The 19520-nt window shown below is 39.4% G+C and overlaps 1 long non-coding RNA gene across 1 annotated transcript in view; it reads right to left on the reverse strand.

The window, feature by feature from the left end:
- LOC119147689 overlaps positions 1-12808 on the reverse strand; it is a 244074-nt gene extending 231266 nt beyond the window's left edge. Inside the window, exon 1 of the long non-coding RNA XR_005104115.1 lies at positions 12719-12808. This is a non-coding gene — a long non-coding RNA (uncharacterized LOC119147689). The remainder of the gene's footprint in view (positions 1-12718) is intronic.
- Positions 12809-19520: the final 6712 nt, after the last annotated feature.

A 19520-nucleotide genomic window follows, 5' to 3' on the forward strand; every position in this document is an offset into this window, starting at 1 on the left:
TGCAAAGGCAACTCAAGCAATATATAAACCACATGAATGCCTGAAGTTTATCCCACATTTTTAGACAACCAGAGCAGACACAGAAGTACTTTTTCAGAAGTTGCAAGTTCCCATCAAGACAGAGTGTTTTATTTAGGTTTAAGTAAATACCAAGGCTGTTTCTCCAGTGCTGCCTGTGCTATGCAGAGGCACAGAATTTGTTTATAGACTGAATTTGAGTGGTCCTGGCTTTAAACAGGGAGTTGAAATGACCTCCAAGAGGCCCTTTGCAACCTATACAGCTCTGCAATTCTACAAATAGCCACAACTCACGGCAGTATGTAATTATAAATCAGAAGTGGCATCTCTCAAAGAGGAATTGCCCTGAGATCATGATCCTTCTATTAACACTAGTTCAAAACTTCAGGTAAAATACAACCACTGAATCTCCACATGTAGCTGTATGTGCCTTTTTTCTACTGATTGATTCTTCCAGATTCAACTGTGACATAGGGGATGGTCTAGTGATCCAGGAGGCCTGTTTGTTTGACTCCACAAAGGAAGCCTTGTGACTTCTCACAGTTAAAACCGTCAGATATAGACTCCACAAATACAAATATTTACAAAAGGAAAGAAAAAGCATTCAAAGTTATTATGTTAGGTTTCTCCTTGTGCATGCTTAACATCAAAGGGTGAATCAGTATGTATAGAACCCCATCAGAACCAAAAATCCTTAGTATTTTCTGTATCAAAGTCACCACAATGCTGCATCTACAGTACTTTACTTGTAGCTTTTACAAAGTGGTTATTGCATTCTAAATTATATTAATCAAGCCACTTAAACAAGGGGATTTGGTCTTCAGCAGAAATGGAAAGATAGATACACAAAAGCCATGCTCAGAGTGTAATGCAAAAAACAATAAGCTTGTCTAGTCTGAGTTTAGATACAGACATTTCTTGAAGAAGGTTCACTGCATCTTTCTTTTGGGTTTTTGGTTTGTTTGGTGGGGTTTTTTTGGGGGTGGTAGTGTGCTTTCTTTTTTGCTTTTGCCGGCATGTAACATATGTATCCAAAGCTCACATCTTTCAAATAACATGATGGTGTTTCCCTTTCATTTATACTTATATTTTTTGGAAAAATATATCTGTATCTGAGGAAAAATGGACAATAAAAAGTTTGAGGTTTTGACATCTCTGTCAATATTAGTTCTTCACAAAGTACCGTGCTTAGCAATATTCAGGGATTTTCTGCCTACTGCTGATTTTAACTAAGCAAGGTTTGCCAAAGACTTCTACTATCTTTTGTTTCTGCCTTTGCCTAACTTTCTCCTGATTAAGACAAAGCATGTACAAAACAGATTTGCTTGTAAAGCAGTAATACCTAACAGAGGAAAAACACCACCTTATGCCAGGAGAGCTTTTTTGGCAGTAGAAGTCGGATTTATGGTCTTAGTAGAGAGCAAGTTCAGGTAGAGGATTCCTTTGCTGCTGGAGAACCTGAAGTCATGATTTCAAGCCTACTGTGTGGTGCTTTCCTTTTCTTGTGAAAACAGCTGTAAGGGGTTTTTGGTCAAAAGAATCTCTTGGTGAAATTAGATCTTAAACAAGTGGGGAACTATAATCTCATGTGCCATGAAGAGAGTCTCCCTCATTTGGAAAAAATGGGTATAATTTTAACTGTCATTTGTTTACAAATAAGTCAATGACATTAACACTATTGTAAACAAATCGGGTCAAATTCAAACACCTTGCACTGTTCAAACTAGGGTGCAATGACCAGAATTCTATGCCTTTAATAAATCATTGTTGTGACATTTTTACAAGAATTAATACCCTGGTTAATGTTCTCCTTGTATTATTAGCTGCTCATATACAACAATGTTGTCCCATAAGCGGGCTTGTTCCCTAGTGCACAGGCAGCAAGCTGATGTATTTCTATTCCTTTATTCCAGCTTGCACAAAGCAGGGAGCCAGGCAGTAACCCACAAAAGCCTAGCACACCAACCGGCAAAACTTTACACTATTTATACAGCTCAGCAAGCAAAGACATCAGCCTTCACCGGTTACAAGTTACATAATTCCTTCATTACTTAATACTCAGTTTCCTATTTGTCAAGTGATTATCCCGCTTCTCACGTTAATTAGTTCACATGCTCAGTTTCAACTTCTTTTTGAGGCTTTTCTTGAGTCAGTGATTGCGACCTTCCCCTGCCACAATTACCTTTCCTCTAGTTAGTGCTTCTTGTGCTAAACTTCCAGTCAGGTCATTCACCTTGTGGTGGTACTTTCCTCATTTGAACAAAGAACTTGCTGGTGCTTAATGAAGCATTTAAAAGTACATACAAAAATGCTTATATCTTTAATATATAACAACTCAGTTGTTCTAATTGTCTTAAACTACTAACAATACGTTCACTTTTATCAAACATTTGATATCAACAAGTCCCCCCATACACCTTTTTTGTCATATACGTATCAGATCCTCGTGTCATTTACAGAGAAATAACTTAGTTAAAACGGATAATACTTAAAACTATTGAAATAATTCTATGTCTACTCAAGCAAGGGCATTCAGAGCCTGGACAACCAGGTTGCATTACTGGTTTACTTTCCGTACTGCTCCTCCTGAGCTAATCTTTGAGATTTCTGCATTTCAACAGTGGAAGCATCACAAATATTTTACAATAAACATTATCTTCCTAATTGAAGATTTAATTATTATCCAACTAAATTCACTAATAGTGCTCTCTAAATACTTAATGTGAAATAAGCAGCATAGGAAACATCAGGTGGCTCAAGTTTTCTAGGATTTCTCCAATTACTTTTGTTATTTACTTCAGTCAAGTTGTATTTGATGATGTTTCCTAATCAGAAATCCAGCCATCTTTATGACAAAATAATAACAAGGAGGATGTAATGTAATTTAATTTGAAGAGAAAGTCAGTTCAGTTGAATTTTGAAATCTATTTTATGTATTTTTCAAATGAGGTCATTTGCAAGCAATGATGTGCCAGTTTTTACTGCTTGTCCCTCATTTCTCTGTCACCCATCACAGTGAAATCATTAAAAGATCAAAATTTAATCACATGGAAATTAAGGTCACTAAGAGGCATACAAAAGAAGCCACTCCTTCATGAGAATATGGAAGCTTTTTATTTGCTAGGTTACCATGTCGTTTGAAAAAAGCTTATCACTTGCGCACAGAAAAAGTCATAATTTGCATGAAAGAAGGATCTCAGCATGCAGTGTTGATAGCAAGGTTCCACAGCTGATGTGTGTTGCAAAGCCTGCCACAGGAGACCAGGATAAAATTTTATTTTGGCTGAGAGCTGGCTAACTGCAAACCTGAACATCCTCTTATAACAGCACACCATTCACTAACATAAAGGTTCAGCAAATAACAGGAGGTTTTGCTGCCCTCTTTGTACTGTAGCCCCTCAAGGGCAATGGGTTTTTTTTTCAGGAGAAATGCTGCATTCCACAAGTGTGAGACTTCCTGTGTGGCTTCAGTTACCACTACTGCACATCTAGAATAATTTCACTGTAGTATAAAGGGGTACTAAATACTAGGAAGGTACAGTCCTTTGTGCTGTTGTGTATGGCTACATAAGAGGCAGTGGAAAGAAAGGTCTGATAGTATTCTTGTCTCCTACTGTTCATTATTAAGATTAAAGTATTTATATTCAATTAAATAAAAATACTTTCCAATCATAATACATAAAAAATAAAGCCTACTTTTTGGAAAGCAGAAATGGCAAATATCACACACCATGCTGAGAAAGTTTCTCATTTAGGTATGCTGACTTCTCTTTCCTGAGCACGGCAAGTCACTAGAAGTATTGGGGAAGTTTATAGATCCATGCAAACGATAGTTTGTTTTGTCACTTGAGGCTATATCTCAAATCAAACCTCCTTCTTTTTACCCGACCAGGAAATAAGAACAGACAAAATAATTGTATACTGTATAAAAGATAATCTAACAAAACACCATGTTACTGAATGTACTCAATAGGTCCCTTTCAGTCACAGGTTTCTGCTTCCATCCCAGATAATCAGGTCCAGAGACCAAGAAAGCTAGGAAATGCAGCCTCAATACACAGTGTCCAAGCATCAAAACTCACATCATCCAGAAGAAACATCAAGAGACGCTGCCCTCTCCACCTGCAGGAATGACTATAGCACAATTCGGGTGTTTGCCAGTGTAGGCCATCATAAAATTGGCAGAGAAGTGGCAGATCCTGACATTTTAAATGAGATGAAAACAGAGAATGAGACTAGTGAAGAGGTGGAATGTGGGCAATAAAAATGTACCCACGTCACATATGCCAAGTAAACGGAAGAATGCCTGGTACCTCAAGCTTGGGTCCTGAGAATAAGAAAAAATTGCACAAAACTAGGTGGTGCACTGCAATAGACAGCCTTAAACTAGCAGCCAACTTCCTGGGACAAAGGTTACTGACTGCTAAACCTAACTTCAAACAAAAAAAAAACCATCTGAAATAAAACTAGATAAGCATGTGCACCAGAGAGATACAGAAGGAAAAGTGCAATATACGTTATACTATTCTCCATCTTCTTACTTCAGATAAGTACTCCAGTCACAGTGCAGAGTCGGAGTAAGTGAGACATCCCCAAAGAAGCTCAGAGCATCCTTGACTTGGGAATTAGAGACTGGTTAAGCTCAATCACCTCAAAAGGCAGAAAATGTTGTAGCAAGACATGAGGGTGAAAAAACAAACCAACCAACCCACAGCTACACCAAGCACCACTGCCCCACCTTCCCCTCCAGCCCCTCCAAAGGCCACACCAAAAGTGTTATGCGTGAAGTCAGTCATCTATGACTCAAATAAAAAATTACATGAAAGTGCAGCTGTATCACTGCTTTGGGGAATGTAGTATGCCTTACTCAATAACAGATGGCAAATCCCAGCTCAGATTGTCCTGATATTCCGTGTGGGGACTAGCAGGAAGAAGTGTCATATTTTTGCGGAACGTAAGAAACTTTTTAGGAGATGGACTTGGAAAGATTCTATTTAAATAGACACATGCCCAGGCACTGCAGGACAGCAGGTGCAAGCTCCCGCTCCCCATACTTCTATACAAGACCACATGCTACGCAGTTTCCTTCTTCATTTGCACACCCTCCCATCTCAAGGAAGAGTTCACTTCTGTTGCCTCTGAGGTAATAAGTTTGTCTGAAGTGGGGACTGTCCATGTGTTAATGCTGACACCACTTCTGTGTCTGATCAAGGCCTCTAAGTGCTACCCACACTACAAATAGCTAATAAAAATTTAGAACAATTCCTTCTTTGGTGACAGATTGTTATCAGTGTGTTGCCAAGATAGTTTGCTGCTTTCCAATACCTCTTAGAAATAAAGGTTTTAAGCATTTTTGCTTTTCTTTCTAAGAAAAAGATGGGAAAAAAAAAAAAAAGATGAAAAGCAACAGGAGATTAGAGTTCTGGGAATCACCTTTTTCAGCCAAGTCTGTATAAAGCCTCAAAAAATACTGGGCCCTTCACACCCTGTTTACCTCCAAGAGAATGTCCCATTTACTAGACTGATGGAGAATTTGGTCTTTCAGAGCACGCACCCCTTCCCCTAGAAGCAGAATATCTTCCCCCACTCTAACCAGTGGGTAAACTCTGATCATCTGAATAGGTCTGATTTTTGCCCAGACTCCAAAACTCCTGTCTCCAAGGGCCAATAATAACAGTGATTAGTCAGAAGCCTTCCTCATATCAGAGCCCTATTTACAGAACTTAGATGAAACATTTTTAAAACAAAAGACAAGTGGTTTTCCATTTTTTGGTTGGTTAGTTTTGGTCGGGGGTTTTTTGTGGAAGTTTCTTGTTTTGGTGGTTTTGTGTCTGTTTTGTTTTGCTATTGCTTCAGGTTGATCTGGCCTTACATGAACTTACTTTCTTAACTTCAAAAATGCACTGAAACTTCATAGCATATAACTTCTGGCAAAATAACATGTGTTATCACCTCTTAGAAACAGGGATTTTGAATTCATCTGTTGCAGGAGTTTTTGGGGTGGTTCTTGTTTGTTTTTTGCACTTGCCTGCACATACAAACTCACAGGAAATTCACCCTATTGCTACTAAGGAGTACTGTCTTCTCTCTACTGTAAAAGGAATTAGCAAATTGCTTTCACATAGGGAATTCCTATAATGCAGGATAGTTTTTCTTTGCTGACCCGATTACATATAATTTATCTGACCCTATTACAAAAGGGAGGTTATTGCAAAAAACCATCAACATCTTAGGAGTTACATCGAAAGTTACATAGTTCCTGTTGATGACTTTTAGTACTTGGTATTAATTTTGCCCATTTCTTTGCAATGCATAAAATTCTGATGTATTAATTCATTCAGTCTAAAGTGTCTTCCATGCAGAAGTCTTCATGTAAAAATTGTTATTTATGAGGTGTCAAGTGAATAGTATTACAGCTGTAAGAGACTATTCGGTAGAGGCATGGGACACATTAAATTTTAAGTATCTGACATGCCTTGTTAATTAGAAATGCCAACATTTGACATTTTTATTCCCAAGGAAATAGATTTATTATAGATCCATTTAATTTTTGGTAAAAAGCTGATGCTAGGGATTCTGATTTAGTCAAAAAAGGTAGATTTCCAACCACAGCGCAGTACAGTTTCAGATCACCTTATGTTGAGCAGATAAATGAAATGGACAGAGCCAGTATATCTAAAACTCTGAGTAAGTACAGCTGTGTAAGAGAACTTATTTCCATCTACTTTCCAATTCTTCATTTCCCACCTGGGACTCTGCAAACCACTTTTTAAGCAGTTCTCCTAGCAGCTGAAAGAAGAAGAAAACTAATGATTTCACCACTCAGTAGACGGAGCTGTGCCAGTGACCAGCAGTTGCTTTTGTTGTTGTTGATTGCTGATTTTTTGTCAAAATAAAAAAGATAAGAAAAAACACAGAATATACACATTCCTGATTTTTAATATTATTTTTATACCTGGCAGTTCTATCTAAGAAGGGCTGTTGATGCAGCGAACAGGTTTCCTTCTACAGCTGTATAATGCCATCATAAAGGACTAATCAGACAGACTTTGGAGGTTTTTTCCCAGAAATCTTAGTATTTCCCTAGAGCAGGGTACTTAAAACATTGGAGCAAACTGCTTTAAGCATCAGTGCAAAAAACTGGAACAGCCCACTGATTTCAACCACGCTACAAATTTATTTTCTTCCCTAAACCAAACATATAACAGTGTGACATGTGGCCAACCTATAGCCTCCCAATAAATTAATCACAGTAGTTATCAATTCACATAACCTCAGTAACAATAGTGGTTCACTTGCCAACATGGAGTTAAAGTGAGGAGGACACGGTGAGGTACATACAACTTGCCACTGACCAAAGAACCTACACCAGGACTAAGAGGGTACTTCTTGACTATTCAGGGCAGTATTTGGAGGGTTTCAGGCCAAAGTCCATCAGCAGTGGTCCTCTGAGTCTGAGTAAACAAGAGCTGGCTTATTCACATGGCTGTATCATAGTTTATATGAAACTTCATATTATTTTTCAATGTGTAACAGCAAGTTTGTGTGTTTGAGCTTCTTTGTTATTTATGTGGAACATGAATGCTTCTGCAAAACAAACACAGCAAAACCTGCTCATAATGGGCACCAAAGGGACTTCTACTTTTCAGCTCTTTGTAGCAGCTGGTTGAATAAGGCAGGGTAATTAGATTCCAGCACTCAGACAGCTGAGATTTACTGACTGTGAGAAGTAGTGCTGCACCAAGTGCAGAAAGCGACATAAATAGCTCTGGCTCAAGGGGTACCTTGGACATATTGACATTGTCTTCATGAGGTATCAGTATGCCAAGTTCCCCGTGTGCGGGAGGAACAGGGAAATCTTGTGCTGGGGTGGGGTTAGTGTACAAAGAGAGTAATGGAGTGGCAATTTGAAGCATCTGGAGCATCTCTCAGCTTGACTATACCACACAGGAAGAGAAGGTTCAAAGGAAAAGTGCAGCAAGAAGGATATAGAAGAAAAAAAAGAAAGAAAGAAAGAGATAGGGTGAGGGGAAAAGAAAACAAGAGAGAAAATAAAGAAATGAGCTAGAAGAATCTTCCAGAATTAGAAGCAAAGAACTAGTCTACAGACTCCACTTTCACCTTCTTTAAATCCAAGTTATTGCAGACTATTCTGTAAAGAACTGTTGCATTATGGCTATGTCTACACTGTAGGTTTCACCTGTCCCTACAAGTGGTTTTGCCCTGATTACATACAATCCATTAATTTATTCTTCCAGTGCTTGCTGTAATTTGAATGCTGGAGCTGTTAAATACTCTGTATTTAGAAAGAACATTCTCCCATGGTTTCCTGAGGGGGAAAATAATCCTTGGACATTTGGCACAGAAAATGTTGCAATTTACCCACAGAGACACAGGGGAGAATAGACCAAGTGACAGCACACCAGCATAGGGAACCTGTTCAGGCTCCACACCAGTCGTATGGCCTAATTGTGCAGCAGAATTACCTTTAGCTGCATCACCATGGTTATTTCCCAACAGTTCATTTTGGAAGAGGTGCAGGAAAATGTTACAAAAATAAAGCTTTGTGAGAGTCTTCCTAGACACCACTAGTAAATATCAGAAACTGCCGAAGGTAAATGGAAGATGAAGGCAATAGAGACAACAAAAGGCATAGCTTGTCTTTTTTTCCCACTGATGTTCTGAGATGCCATTTCAAAAAGGTTTATCTCAAAGCATATAGACACATGTTAGAGGCTGGGCATAATTATTTAGACTCACTGACTCACAGATATTACCTTTAACTGGTTTGTCAGTTGTCATGCACCATCTGACAATCATGCTGAAAAGAAGTACAAGCAAGACTGCACGTGTAGTTTCTAACGACAGTGCTGAATATATTGCACCCAAGTGACTGTCAAAAGCAGAAATCTAAAGAGCAGCTCTTCAGGTAGATTTTTACACTAGTAAGACCTGAAACATGAGTGCCACTCGTCTATGAGACACTGGCCTTTTGGTTTACCTACCAGGATTTAAGATCAGAGACCTGCAAAGCGACCATGCCTAAGCTACAGTGCCAAGGGTATGAAGCATTCAGAACCGTTATCAGTATTTTGCTGTCAGACTATGAGGTCATATCACAGAAGTTTCTGCACAAGTCTGACCTTGACAGGCAGTTAATCAAATCTTACAGTGTGGATAGTTCAAGTCATGATGTGTTCATAAAGCTGTAGATATCACTAACCTAAAAGAGTTTGCAGACATTCTAGAGGGACAGAATCAAAATTATTTTGAAATCTGTTTATTGAAGAACTGTATCCCTTTCCATGTGCTTTGTGACAAAAACAATTAAGACTGACAGACTAGAAAATTTCTTGCTTTGCTGCAAAAATATTGATGCCCTAGTATGTGCTGAATTAAGCCCACCTGTGCAGGTATTTGTTCTGCCCCACTAGCAGGAGGTAAAATAGGGAGCCAGTGATGCGTTCTAGGCAGCACTGAACTGTATCTCAGGATATTCACATTCAATAAATACAGAGTAATTTTAATTTATTTATTTATTTTTTACAGTTAACAGATTTCTGTAGTGACAAACATTAATCTTCTTAGGAAGCACAGCAATGAAGCATTACTGCCTGCGAACAGCAAGACAACTTGAATGCTGCAGTATTCTTGGCTCCATGTAGTCACCTCAGCTATTATAAAGGACCATGCTATGGACACTTGTATAGCTATGTTCAGTCATGTTTTCTAAGCCACTTCAAAGAACTTCAGAACAAAAGAACAAATACTTCAGATAAAGTGACAAAGGACAATCCCACATATACAAGTCACATTTACAATCAAGACCTATTCTGCTACTACAGTTGTTAAGAATTGAAATCACACGGAGCAGAATATAAGTGAAGCTTTGAAGAACAAATTCCCATATAATCCTAATATAGTTTCTTGCTTTTCATATATTTCCTGAAAGAGGCTCTTGCAATATTCTTAACCATTTATTTAACACTGCAGCTATGCCTAGCCACTATGATTAAGGGAGATAAACATAGTCAGAATAATTCATCTCCACTACTTCATATAAGGAAATAAATGAAATAAAAAACCCCCACCCTGCGTTTCAAGCACATTGGCCCCTAACATACACTAAGAACTATAATTACACTTGCTTAGAATATCTTACAAAATATACTGGCTGAAATATTTCTAACTTAGGACACCAAATCGTTGAAACCAAATGCTTTGCTCAGGAAATATGTTAAATGTCTCTCCTTGAAAACAGGGCTTGAAGGTGACAAAAAGGCATCCTTTTTAGCTGAACAGTTATTCTCCTAAGTGTTTTTTATTTAAGAAATGGAAGTCAAAGTTTCTGAAAGTATGGCTGAGATAGACATACCAAATTATCACAGATAACACTTTTAAAAGCTTTGAAATGTGCCAATTGAGTTAAACTTGATTTTCTTTTTGGCTACATTTTAACTGTTCTTGTTCCAAGCTAGGGAACACTTCTAAAAGCTGCATTTTTTCATAGACTGGTCCATAAGGCTTGGGATTTACATCTGCATGGGGGGTACATGCAAGGAAGTACCTCACAGAGGATTCCCATTACGTTTTCTGTTCATGATGTTAAAAACATAAAAAAATCCACAATGACACTACTGGACTTCATAGCAAAACCAGGAAAACTGAGCTTCAAAATCATGGGTTTAAAAGCAGGCATATCAAATGCACAAACAAAAATATGGGAAGTCTTGGCACACACACCACATACCTGTAAAATACTACAGAGACTTTGGAATATGTAGACCACATAGATCCTAACACCAGTAAGCAATGCAGCACCTGGTAACAGCTGTTCTACGTTACAATATGTTCTTTAAGACCATGACTGGATCAGGTAGAACCCTCTGGTGAGAAGAGGAAAATTGTTCTTCCTCTTTGAGCTACCTCATTTTCAGGGAGGAAAGTTTCAGACTGGTTTAAGGGCAGGCACAGGAAGAGGTAGAGAGCAGAAAGAGGTCAGCAAGATCTGGGAGCCTGCAGTTTATTCAAAGACCAGGAGACTACTGAGAAAAGCAGATAGACAGACGTAGTAAGGGTAACAGCAGAGTACCAGCTCTGGGGTTGACCACCAGTGTTGGATACAAAGAGCTATGAAGGAAATCCGAAAATACCACCCTTTGTAATAACTTTGGTGAGTGATACAATATAGAATAAAAACTGAAAATGTCCAAAGACATAATGGGACAGCAGAGTATCAAATTCTCACTGAACATTTGTTGGAAATGGCTGTCTGTTTCCAAAGGTTCCCCTAGAACACTTTGTCAGCCTATATTTTCAAATTAACTCTTAAAACACAATTTCTTCTTGGCACAATTTCAGATTAAAATAGGATCCATTCTATTTCAGATTGTTTCCTATCCCCACCATTTTTCTCTCTAATATTTAATCAAAATGTGAATGTTGCCATATTTCTCATGTAGCACTGTCAAGAAAGGAAAACAGAATTTGTAGCCTCAACTTTATTTTTATTTTTCTTTATACTAAGATTTCCCTATCACCAGTGATTTCACCTGTTTTGTCTCCAAAGGTATTTACTGAAAGGAAAAAAGCCTTTCTGATAGCAACTGTGACAACAAAGCATTGGTATGCATTAGAGAAGGTATGACAGCCAAAACATATGCAAGAGACTGATTCCCCCCTTCCTCCCATAGGTATCCAGCCATTCTTGTTGCAGAGCGTGAGCCCGGCTACAATAGTGCCAAGTTTTAACTACAAATGAATTCTTTCTGATGTATTTCTCAATGTAATTTCTAGACATATTTATTGCAAATCTAATTCCCAAAGGAGCTCAAGCACTCTGTAAACAAAAGGACTGCACCTCAACAGACTCTTAACTTTTGGAGTAAGAGGCAAGTAAATACTTAGCAGCAGGCGGCAACAGTAAAGGTAATTTGGGACCAGTACCTATCAGAAAGAGGTCTCCAATATATGTAACTTCATCAAAATGTAATTCAACTACCAGGATACGAGCCATGAATTCTATGCTGTCATACTTCAGCAGTTCTTGACAGACATTTTGTAAAACTGAAGTTTCACAGTATGAGTTGTTGAGTTTAATGTGTTAATCACATACAGCACCACGTGTCTTACCTGAACTCAATTAGAGATAGCTTACATTGTCACACTTTTGCCATATAAGCATGCCAGGTTCATACACATAGCATGATTTAAGAAAGGTCAAGCTTGTTGCAAGAAGTTTACCATGTTTGAATATAATTACACATTTTTAAGAAACACTTAATACTCCTAGTCTCCTAACATGTGAAGATAGATCTTGCTCTAGCATTCAGTGAGCACCAACTCCAAGTAAGAATATCAACCAGCTAAACAAAACATGGCTGCTCTTTTAATATGAGCTTTGGCCTTTTTCCACAGTGAGATATTCAATATTCAATGCAACAAACCGTGCTGTCTCCAACTTACAGGTATTATTAACAGTTGAACTATCACAAGGTACCTTTGGACGGGTTTATAAAGACAGGCTGCATAAAAATTCACAAGCTGTTTTCAAATATAAGCAACAACAGAAGTCCTTGCAAAATAACAAGTTAAATAAGGAGATTCTTCCAGTTACATGGTTGGGGTTTTTATAAAAAAAATAAATAAATATCATTCCCTGTATCTCATTTCAGTTCAAGAGAAATTAAAATTCTTTTACCTGGGTATTTGTTTTGCATTGTTCTTCCTTGCTCCCAATGTCACTGCCTCCCATGAAGGACTTTTTGCAAGAACCATTCAGGAACAGGAAATAGAGTCCTAGTGATACCAAAAGTAAATAAATTGAACAATTTATTATTTAAGGTAATGAATTTGTGTTATATTCTGATAATGCATGATTATGTGCTCCCCCTCCCCTTACCCCAAACCTGATCTTTATTTCCTGTAACTCTGCTCAACTGATAACCACCAGCAGTGGAGCAGAGGTGGTAATAGATGAGTCTGTCTGTGATGGCTGCATCAGGCTCAAAGTAGATTTTGGGGAGACAGGCAACACCACAATATCCAAGGGCTAATTTGAGCAACACAGCCAGTTAACCACAGTATTCATTAAGGTTCAACTCCAGCCAAGTTTGGAAGAAGCTAACATCTATAGTCAGTATGCACATATGACTATGAGCTAATTGTCTTGCTCCATAAGCAGCCGACAGCCCAGGGCCCACTGAGCTATCCTGCACAGCAGCAGGCTGTGCGCCAGGATCTCCCCTTGAGTAGAGACACCTCTCAAGGTTACTTCTCAAGGTTGAGAGAATCCTTATCGCGTCAGACACTTGATAAGTGAATTGGGAAGAGACACACTGAAACTCTGAAACCTTAGCTAAATGATACAAAGGATTGATCGTGCACATATAATCTTTTAGATGTAAACCATTGACCAAGTCTAGGACAATGTCTAGATCCAGCCACACTTATACTCCCCGCTTTTGGAACACAAGGGAGTTCCTTTTCGTGACTCAACAGGAGGGTCTCTCTGACAGTTTTGTCTGATCCTGTCCTCTATGCAGTAAATAATCAAGTGTATCTTGCAATAGAATCTTGTTAAACTGCTGTTGCATTTATTACCAGATTTTGTAATTTGCTGGTTTATATTAATAAACGTATTGCTACTTCTCTCTTATGAGTGAATTGCATCACTTCTTCCACAATATAATGTAATTTAAAAAAAAAAACCAAGAGAAAAGTATCCTGGAGGATACTCGAAATATGTCATATCAGATTAAATCTAAATGGAAAACCTACTCTTCTGCTTTCTAAATGCAGAATGATTCCATGCCAAAAGTGTACATTCCTTCAAAGGAAAAAAGCTGACACAGGGGACCTAAGATACCAACAGATAGAGGGAACAGAAAATTAAAGATTTACAGATTAATGAAGATTGGGAAGTGTAATTTGGATGATAGAGTATCTTTGGGATTTTCATGAAAAGAAACATAAGGAACATATGGACAACCAGTGTCAGATTAACATCTAGATATGATTGGATCACTGAATACTCCTGCATCTTTCAATACTATTTCCATCACACTATGCCCAAGAGGTACTTTCCAAATAATTCCTATTAGAGAATGAACTAATTAACTGAGCAGAAAGACATTCAGAAACTCCTGTCAGTATAAGTCAATGATTAAATCTGGCACATGGCTTTTAACGTTTTTTGAAAAATAGTGAGGTAAGTTTTTAAATTAGTGTAGCTTTAGTAGAGATTTAAAGATTTCAAAGACTTTCTAACAGTCTAATAACTGTTTCAAATCTTCAGTAAAAGGTTATTTGATAACAGATGTTAGTCTCCTTTGTTTTTAAATCCAAAAGCAAGGAAGAATACCTTCCAAAACAGCCCTATTTACAACTTTGTCTCAAGGGAGAAGGAAAAAAACCCAAACTGTACTTCAATAAAAAGTAATAAAGAAAAACAGTTTCCTATTCACAGGAGCCAATTATGTTTACAAAAAAAAAAAAAAAAAAAAAGAAGAAAAAGGAAGAAAAATTCAGAAATTACTTTCAGTAAAACGCGAATAGTAGCAGAGGGAGATAAATAAAAACCCAACAGAATTGCTTGGTGTGATTTTGCAATCACAGCTTCCAGAAGCACAGAGCTGAAAAAGAATAAAAAGTAAGTTGCTTTCCAATAATGTGGAAATAATAACGTTACAACTAGCCAGTCAACACAGGCAGAAAATGGGTAACTAGAGGAGAGTGACAGAACCAGCTTTTAATGACAGTGATAAAAAGGACATAAAAAGGAGCAGAAAACACTGATGCAAACAAGTATTTGTAAATACCAGATAAAGAACAGCTGAAGGCAATAACTCAGGCTATAACATGGCTGATAAAGCAGCCTTGCAACATTCTAATCACCTACAGTCCCAGGACTCCTTTTTTTGTGAGGATCAAATAACTCATTGTTTTGATAGAGCAGTAAATTTCATGCATAACTTTGAAGTGTTGAAATAAGATGCATCCCTTAGGAAAGCAGACTGTTTCCAAGTAATTGAGAAATGGACATTGGAAATGGAATTACAATGCAGTTTGGATAGAACAATTCCCGTACGGACAGATTCCTGCCGAGCAGGACGTCCTTATTATTACACTCCTTTTAGTGCCCAGAAGCAGCATTACTTCTACTGTTCCACTCTGCACTGGTAATTTCTGACCAACTCATCTATGTGGGAAGAGGGGATGTAACCTAACAAAATAACAATCAGGTACAGGTTATAAGAAAGGAGGTACAGGCTTTATAGAAATCTCCCACAGCCACCTACACGTGCATGTAGACTTCAACACAAACTTTGACAGAGGATTGCCAGAAGGGATTTTAGCATCTTTCTTCCTCCCTAAAAACCAGGCAAGTATCAAACAGGTTTCACATATAACTGAGCCCCCACCCATACACTTTGTCAAATAATCCCCCCTGAACCCACCTAAAGGGCACAAAGATCTAGCTAATAAGAGTATGACCAAAGCCCAGAAAGAAATGTCACTTCAATATGATTAAAAACTGTCTTTAAGCATTTGTCTTCATTGCATTTAAGCAATTGTGAAGTAGAAATAAATATGTGGATGGACCTTGGGCAAATAATAAATTCAACAACAATGGAGCCTCAGAATGCAGATGGATGACATAAATGTGTTAGAAACAAATTGCACCCAAAAAAATAATTGAACATTAGTCTTTGTATAATTAATTTGTTAATAGCTGACATTAATTGTACCTTTCCTTTCAGATTTCTGTGAAGGTATTCTTAATCTCATAGTTTTTAATTTGCCTGAAGCCTTGTGAGGAAGCAGCATGTGCAATAACACAGGGCAATGCTTCCCATAGCTCCCTGCTGTTACATTCTAAATGACTCCTCTTTGTACAGACTGATGTCTCTTTTCTATACATCTGTGTTAGAAGTAGAGCCTTTACACTTGCTAAAGGCTTCTGTCATCTACATACTATATACAACATGTTAAAGCTCGCATCAGGAAAGAATCAGAATTCATAGCTTTGAGAAGGCATTCTAGGTTTTGCTATACATAAAAATATCCCTGCATACTCCCATTAACAATAACAAAAGATCCAAGTATGAGTCTCCTCTCTGAGCATTCTGTTCTAAAATTGTCCCAGATCCTGACAAACAGCATGCAATTAAACAAACAGGATCAGAAGAAGAGCAGAACAGGAATCAGATTTCTAAACCTCTCTGGAGGGTGCCACATCTGCACACATGTTGATAGGACTATTCCCTTTGGTGATTATAGTGCAAACTGTTCATAACATTTCTAGACTAATAAAAATCGCACCTGAATAGAGCTTCACCCAGTGAAAGCCTAGAAGTTCTTTACACACAAACTTCCCTTTCCATAAAAGAGCTTCCTAACTGTTTCTACTGACTTGTTTGGTGTCTTTTTTTTTTTTTTCTTTTTTAAGGTTTATGCGACTGTAATATTTTTGGTATACATCTGAAAAAAGTGCATCAAACATTAAAGATGGCAAAGGATTAAGTTTTACCAGCTAGAGTTATGTGATATTTTGGTCACCCCACAACTCTTTATAAATTGACAATCATTCTCACCCTTATAAATACAGTCTTTTGTTTCCTCAGTTGTAATTAATTTTAAGAGAAGTCAAGCAAAACACAATTAGCTGACATTAAGTAAATTTTAGGGACTCATTAACTTGTCATTCTGTATGAATTTTGGTTCTTGACTGTACGTAGTGAAACTGAGGAAAAAATCCAACAACCCATAGGAGCACGTCTGCAAATTTTAAGTCTTATTAAACATCAATTGCTTACTAGAAGTCCTAAAACATAGCAGCAGAATTTCCTCATCTTGAATCATTTTGGCTGGTAGAAAAATTTGGACACAGCATCTACTGTTGTTCTACAAGGAAGAAAATATTGTTTCATAGTGTGTTGTGTGTGATTAAGTGTTCATGGTTATCTTCTGTATTCTTCTGTAAGATTCCAGCCAATCCTGCCAAGGGGCTCCCCTACCTACTTGCCACTAGGCAGATAGAGGGGTCCTAAGAGACAGGGAGGAATGGAAACAGGTCCCTGCTCAGGGCAGCAGGCAAATCACCTCCCAGCCTACTTCACCTTCCCAGGTACCCCGATGCAACATGTATGCAGCTCTGGAACCTGAGGGCCAGGAAAATGATGATCTGAATGAAAACCAATCCAGGCTGGAGGATTTGCCTAGGGAGAGAGTCAGTTACCTCTACGCATCATGACCAGCTCTGCTAGGAAACACAGAAATGGGGGTGTCATTGGTGACTCCACTCACAGAAGCGGAGGGCCCGACATGCTGACCAGCCCCAGCCCCCAGGGAAGTCTGCTGCCTCCCTAGGGCCTGGGTAAGGGATGTTACTAGAAACTCCCTTGTCTGGTACAGCCCACCGCATATTACCCATTGCTGGTCTTCCAAGTGGGAAATGACGAAGCCCAAACAAGAACCTAGGTCAGGAGTTTGCAGGGCTCATTGAGAGAGCTTTCGAGTCAAAGAGGGAAGGGAATAAAATGAAGCACGTTACGGAGGAGCATGCCAGGGTTGGAGGCAAGAGGGACAGCACAGCTGAAGTGCATCTGTGCCAGTGCCCGAAGCGTGGGCAACAATCAGGAGGAGCTGGAAGCCATTGTGCAGCAGGAAGACTGTGACATACTCGCCATTCACAGAAACACGGTAGGATAACTCGCATGACTGGAGTGCTGCAATGGATGGCTACAGACTCTCCAAAAGGGACAGGCAAGGAAGGAGAGGCAGTGGGGTAGCTCTGCGTGTCAGGGACTGTTCCGACTGCCTAGAGCTGAATGATGGTGACAGCAGGGTTGAGTGTTTAGGAGGAGGGCCAACAAGGCAGATATCCTGGTGGGAGTCTGTCACAGACCACCCAGCCAGGATGAAGAGACAGATGAAGCATTCCACAAGCAGCTGGGAGAAGTCTCAAGGTCACTAGCCCTTGTTCTCATGGGGGACTTCAGCCTACCAGATCCCTGCTGGAAATAAAACACAGTGGAGAGGAGAGTCTAGGAAGTTCCTGGAGTGTGTGGAAAATCACTTCCTGCCACAGCTGGCGAGTGAGCCAGCCAGAGGAGATGCCCCACTGGACCTGCTGTTTACAGACAGGGAAGGACTGCTGGGTTATGTGATGGTTGGAGGATGGGCATCGAAATCACGAGACGATAGAATATTCGATACTTAAGAGAAGAAAGGAGCGGGGTCAGCAGAGCTGTTCCCTTGGATTTCTGGAGGGCTGACTCTGGCCTGGTCAAGAGCCTGGTTGACGGAGTCCCTTGGGAGAAAGTCCTGAAGGGCCAAGGGGTCCAGGAAGGCTGGACGGTCTTCAGCAAGGTAGTCTCAAAAGCACAGGAGCAGGCCATCCCCATGTGCCGAAAGACAAGCTGGTGGGGAAGAAGATGGGCCTGGCTGAACAGAGAGCTTTGGCTGGAACTCAGAGGAAAAGGAGAGTTTACCTCCTCTGGAAGCAAGGGCAGGCAACTCTGGAGGACTATAAAGAAGTTGTAAGGTTGTCCAGAGCAAAGATTAGAGAGGCAAAAGCCCAGCTAGAACTCTTTGGCCACACTGCCATAAAAGATAACAAAAAAATGTTTTTACAAAGGCATTAGAAACAAAAGGAGAGGGAAATATCTTCATGCTTTATTGGATGTGGTGGAAAACAGCCACAAAGAATGAGGAAAAGGCTGAGGTACTTAATGCTTTCTTTGCCTCAGTCTTTAATAGCAAGACCAATTGCCTCCAGGGTACTCAGCTGTGGATAACTGGCTAGCTGAAAAAGTTCACATAAACATAGTCCAGCTGGCTGGACAAAAATGCACATCCCTCTCAGCTTATCTGAAGTAAAGCAAAAATACACTATCCTTGGCTGTTCTTGTTACACGGTAACAGGAAGATCGCGGTGGGAAAAGAATGTTGCAGGTGGGAACAGATAACTACAGAAGAGAAACTAGGGGCGGGCTTGATATTTAGGCAACTAACCAATAATGAGCTTAACTTTTGTAATATGTATGAGCTAATTATAACAAGGTATAAAAGATGACTGTAAGGCACAATAAATGAAGTCTGCTGATGACTCATATTGAGTGACTGTGTCTTCCCTCCGTCGCAACACTCAGCCCCCTGAGCTGGAAGACAGGGACAAGGAGGAGCCATATGAAGTCTCCACAATCCAGTCACAGCTGCCTGACAGGAGGCTGTAGCCAGGTGGGGGTTGGTCTCTTCTCCCAGAAAACAAGCAACAGGACAAGAGGAAATGGCCTTAAGCTGTGCCAGGGGAGGATTGGGTCGGATATTAGGAAAAACGTCTTCCCTGAAAGGGTGGTGAAGCATTGGAACAGGCTGCCCAGGGAGGTGGTGGAATTACCATCCCTGGAGAGTTTTAAAAAACGCATAGATGTGGTGCTTAGTGACATGGTTTAGTGATGGACTTGGCAGTGCTGGGCTAATGGCTGGACTTGATGATC

The sequence above is a fragment of the Falco rusticolus genome, chromosome 4, assembly GCF_015220075.1.
Source record: "Falco rusticolus isolate bFalRus1 chromosome 4, bFalRus1.pri, whole genome shotgun sequence".
Lineage (NCBI taxonomy): Eukaryota > Metazoa > Chordata > Aves > Falconiformes > Falconidae > Falco > Falco rusticolus.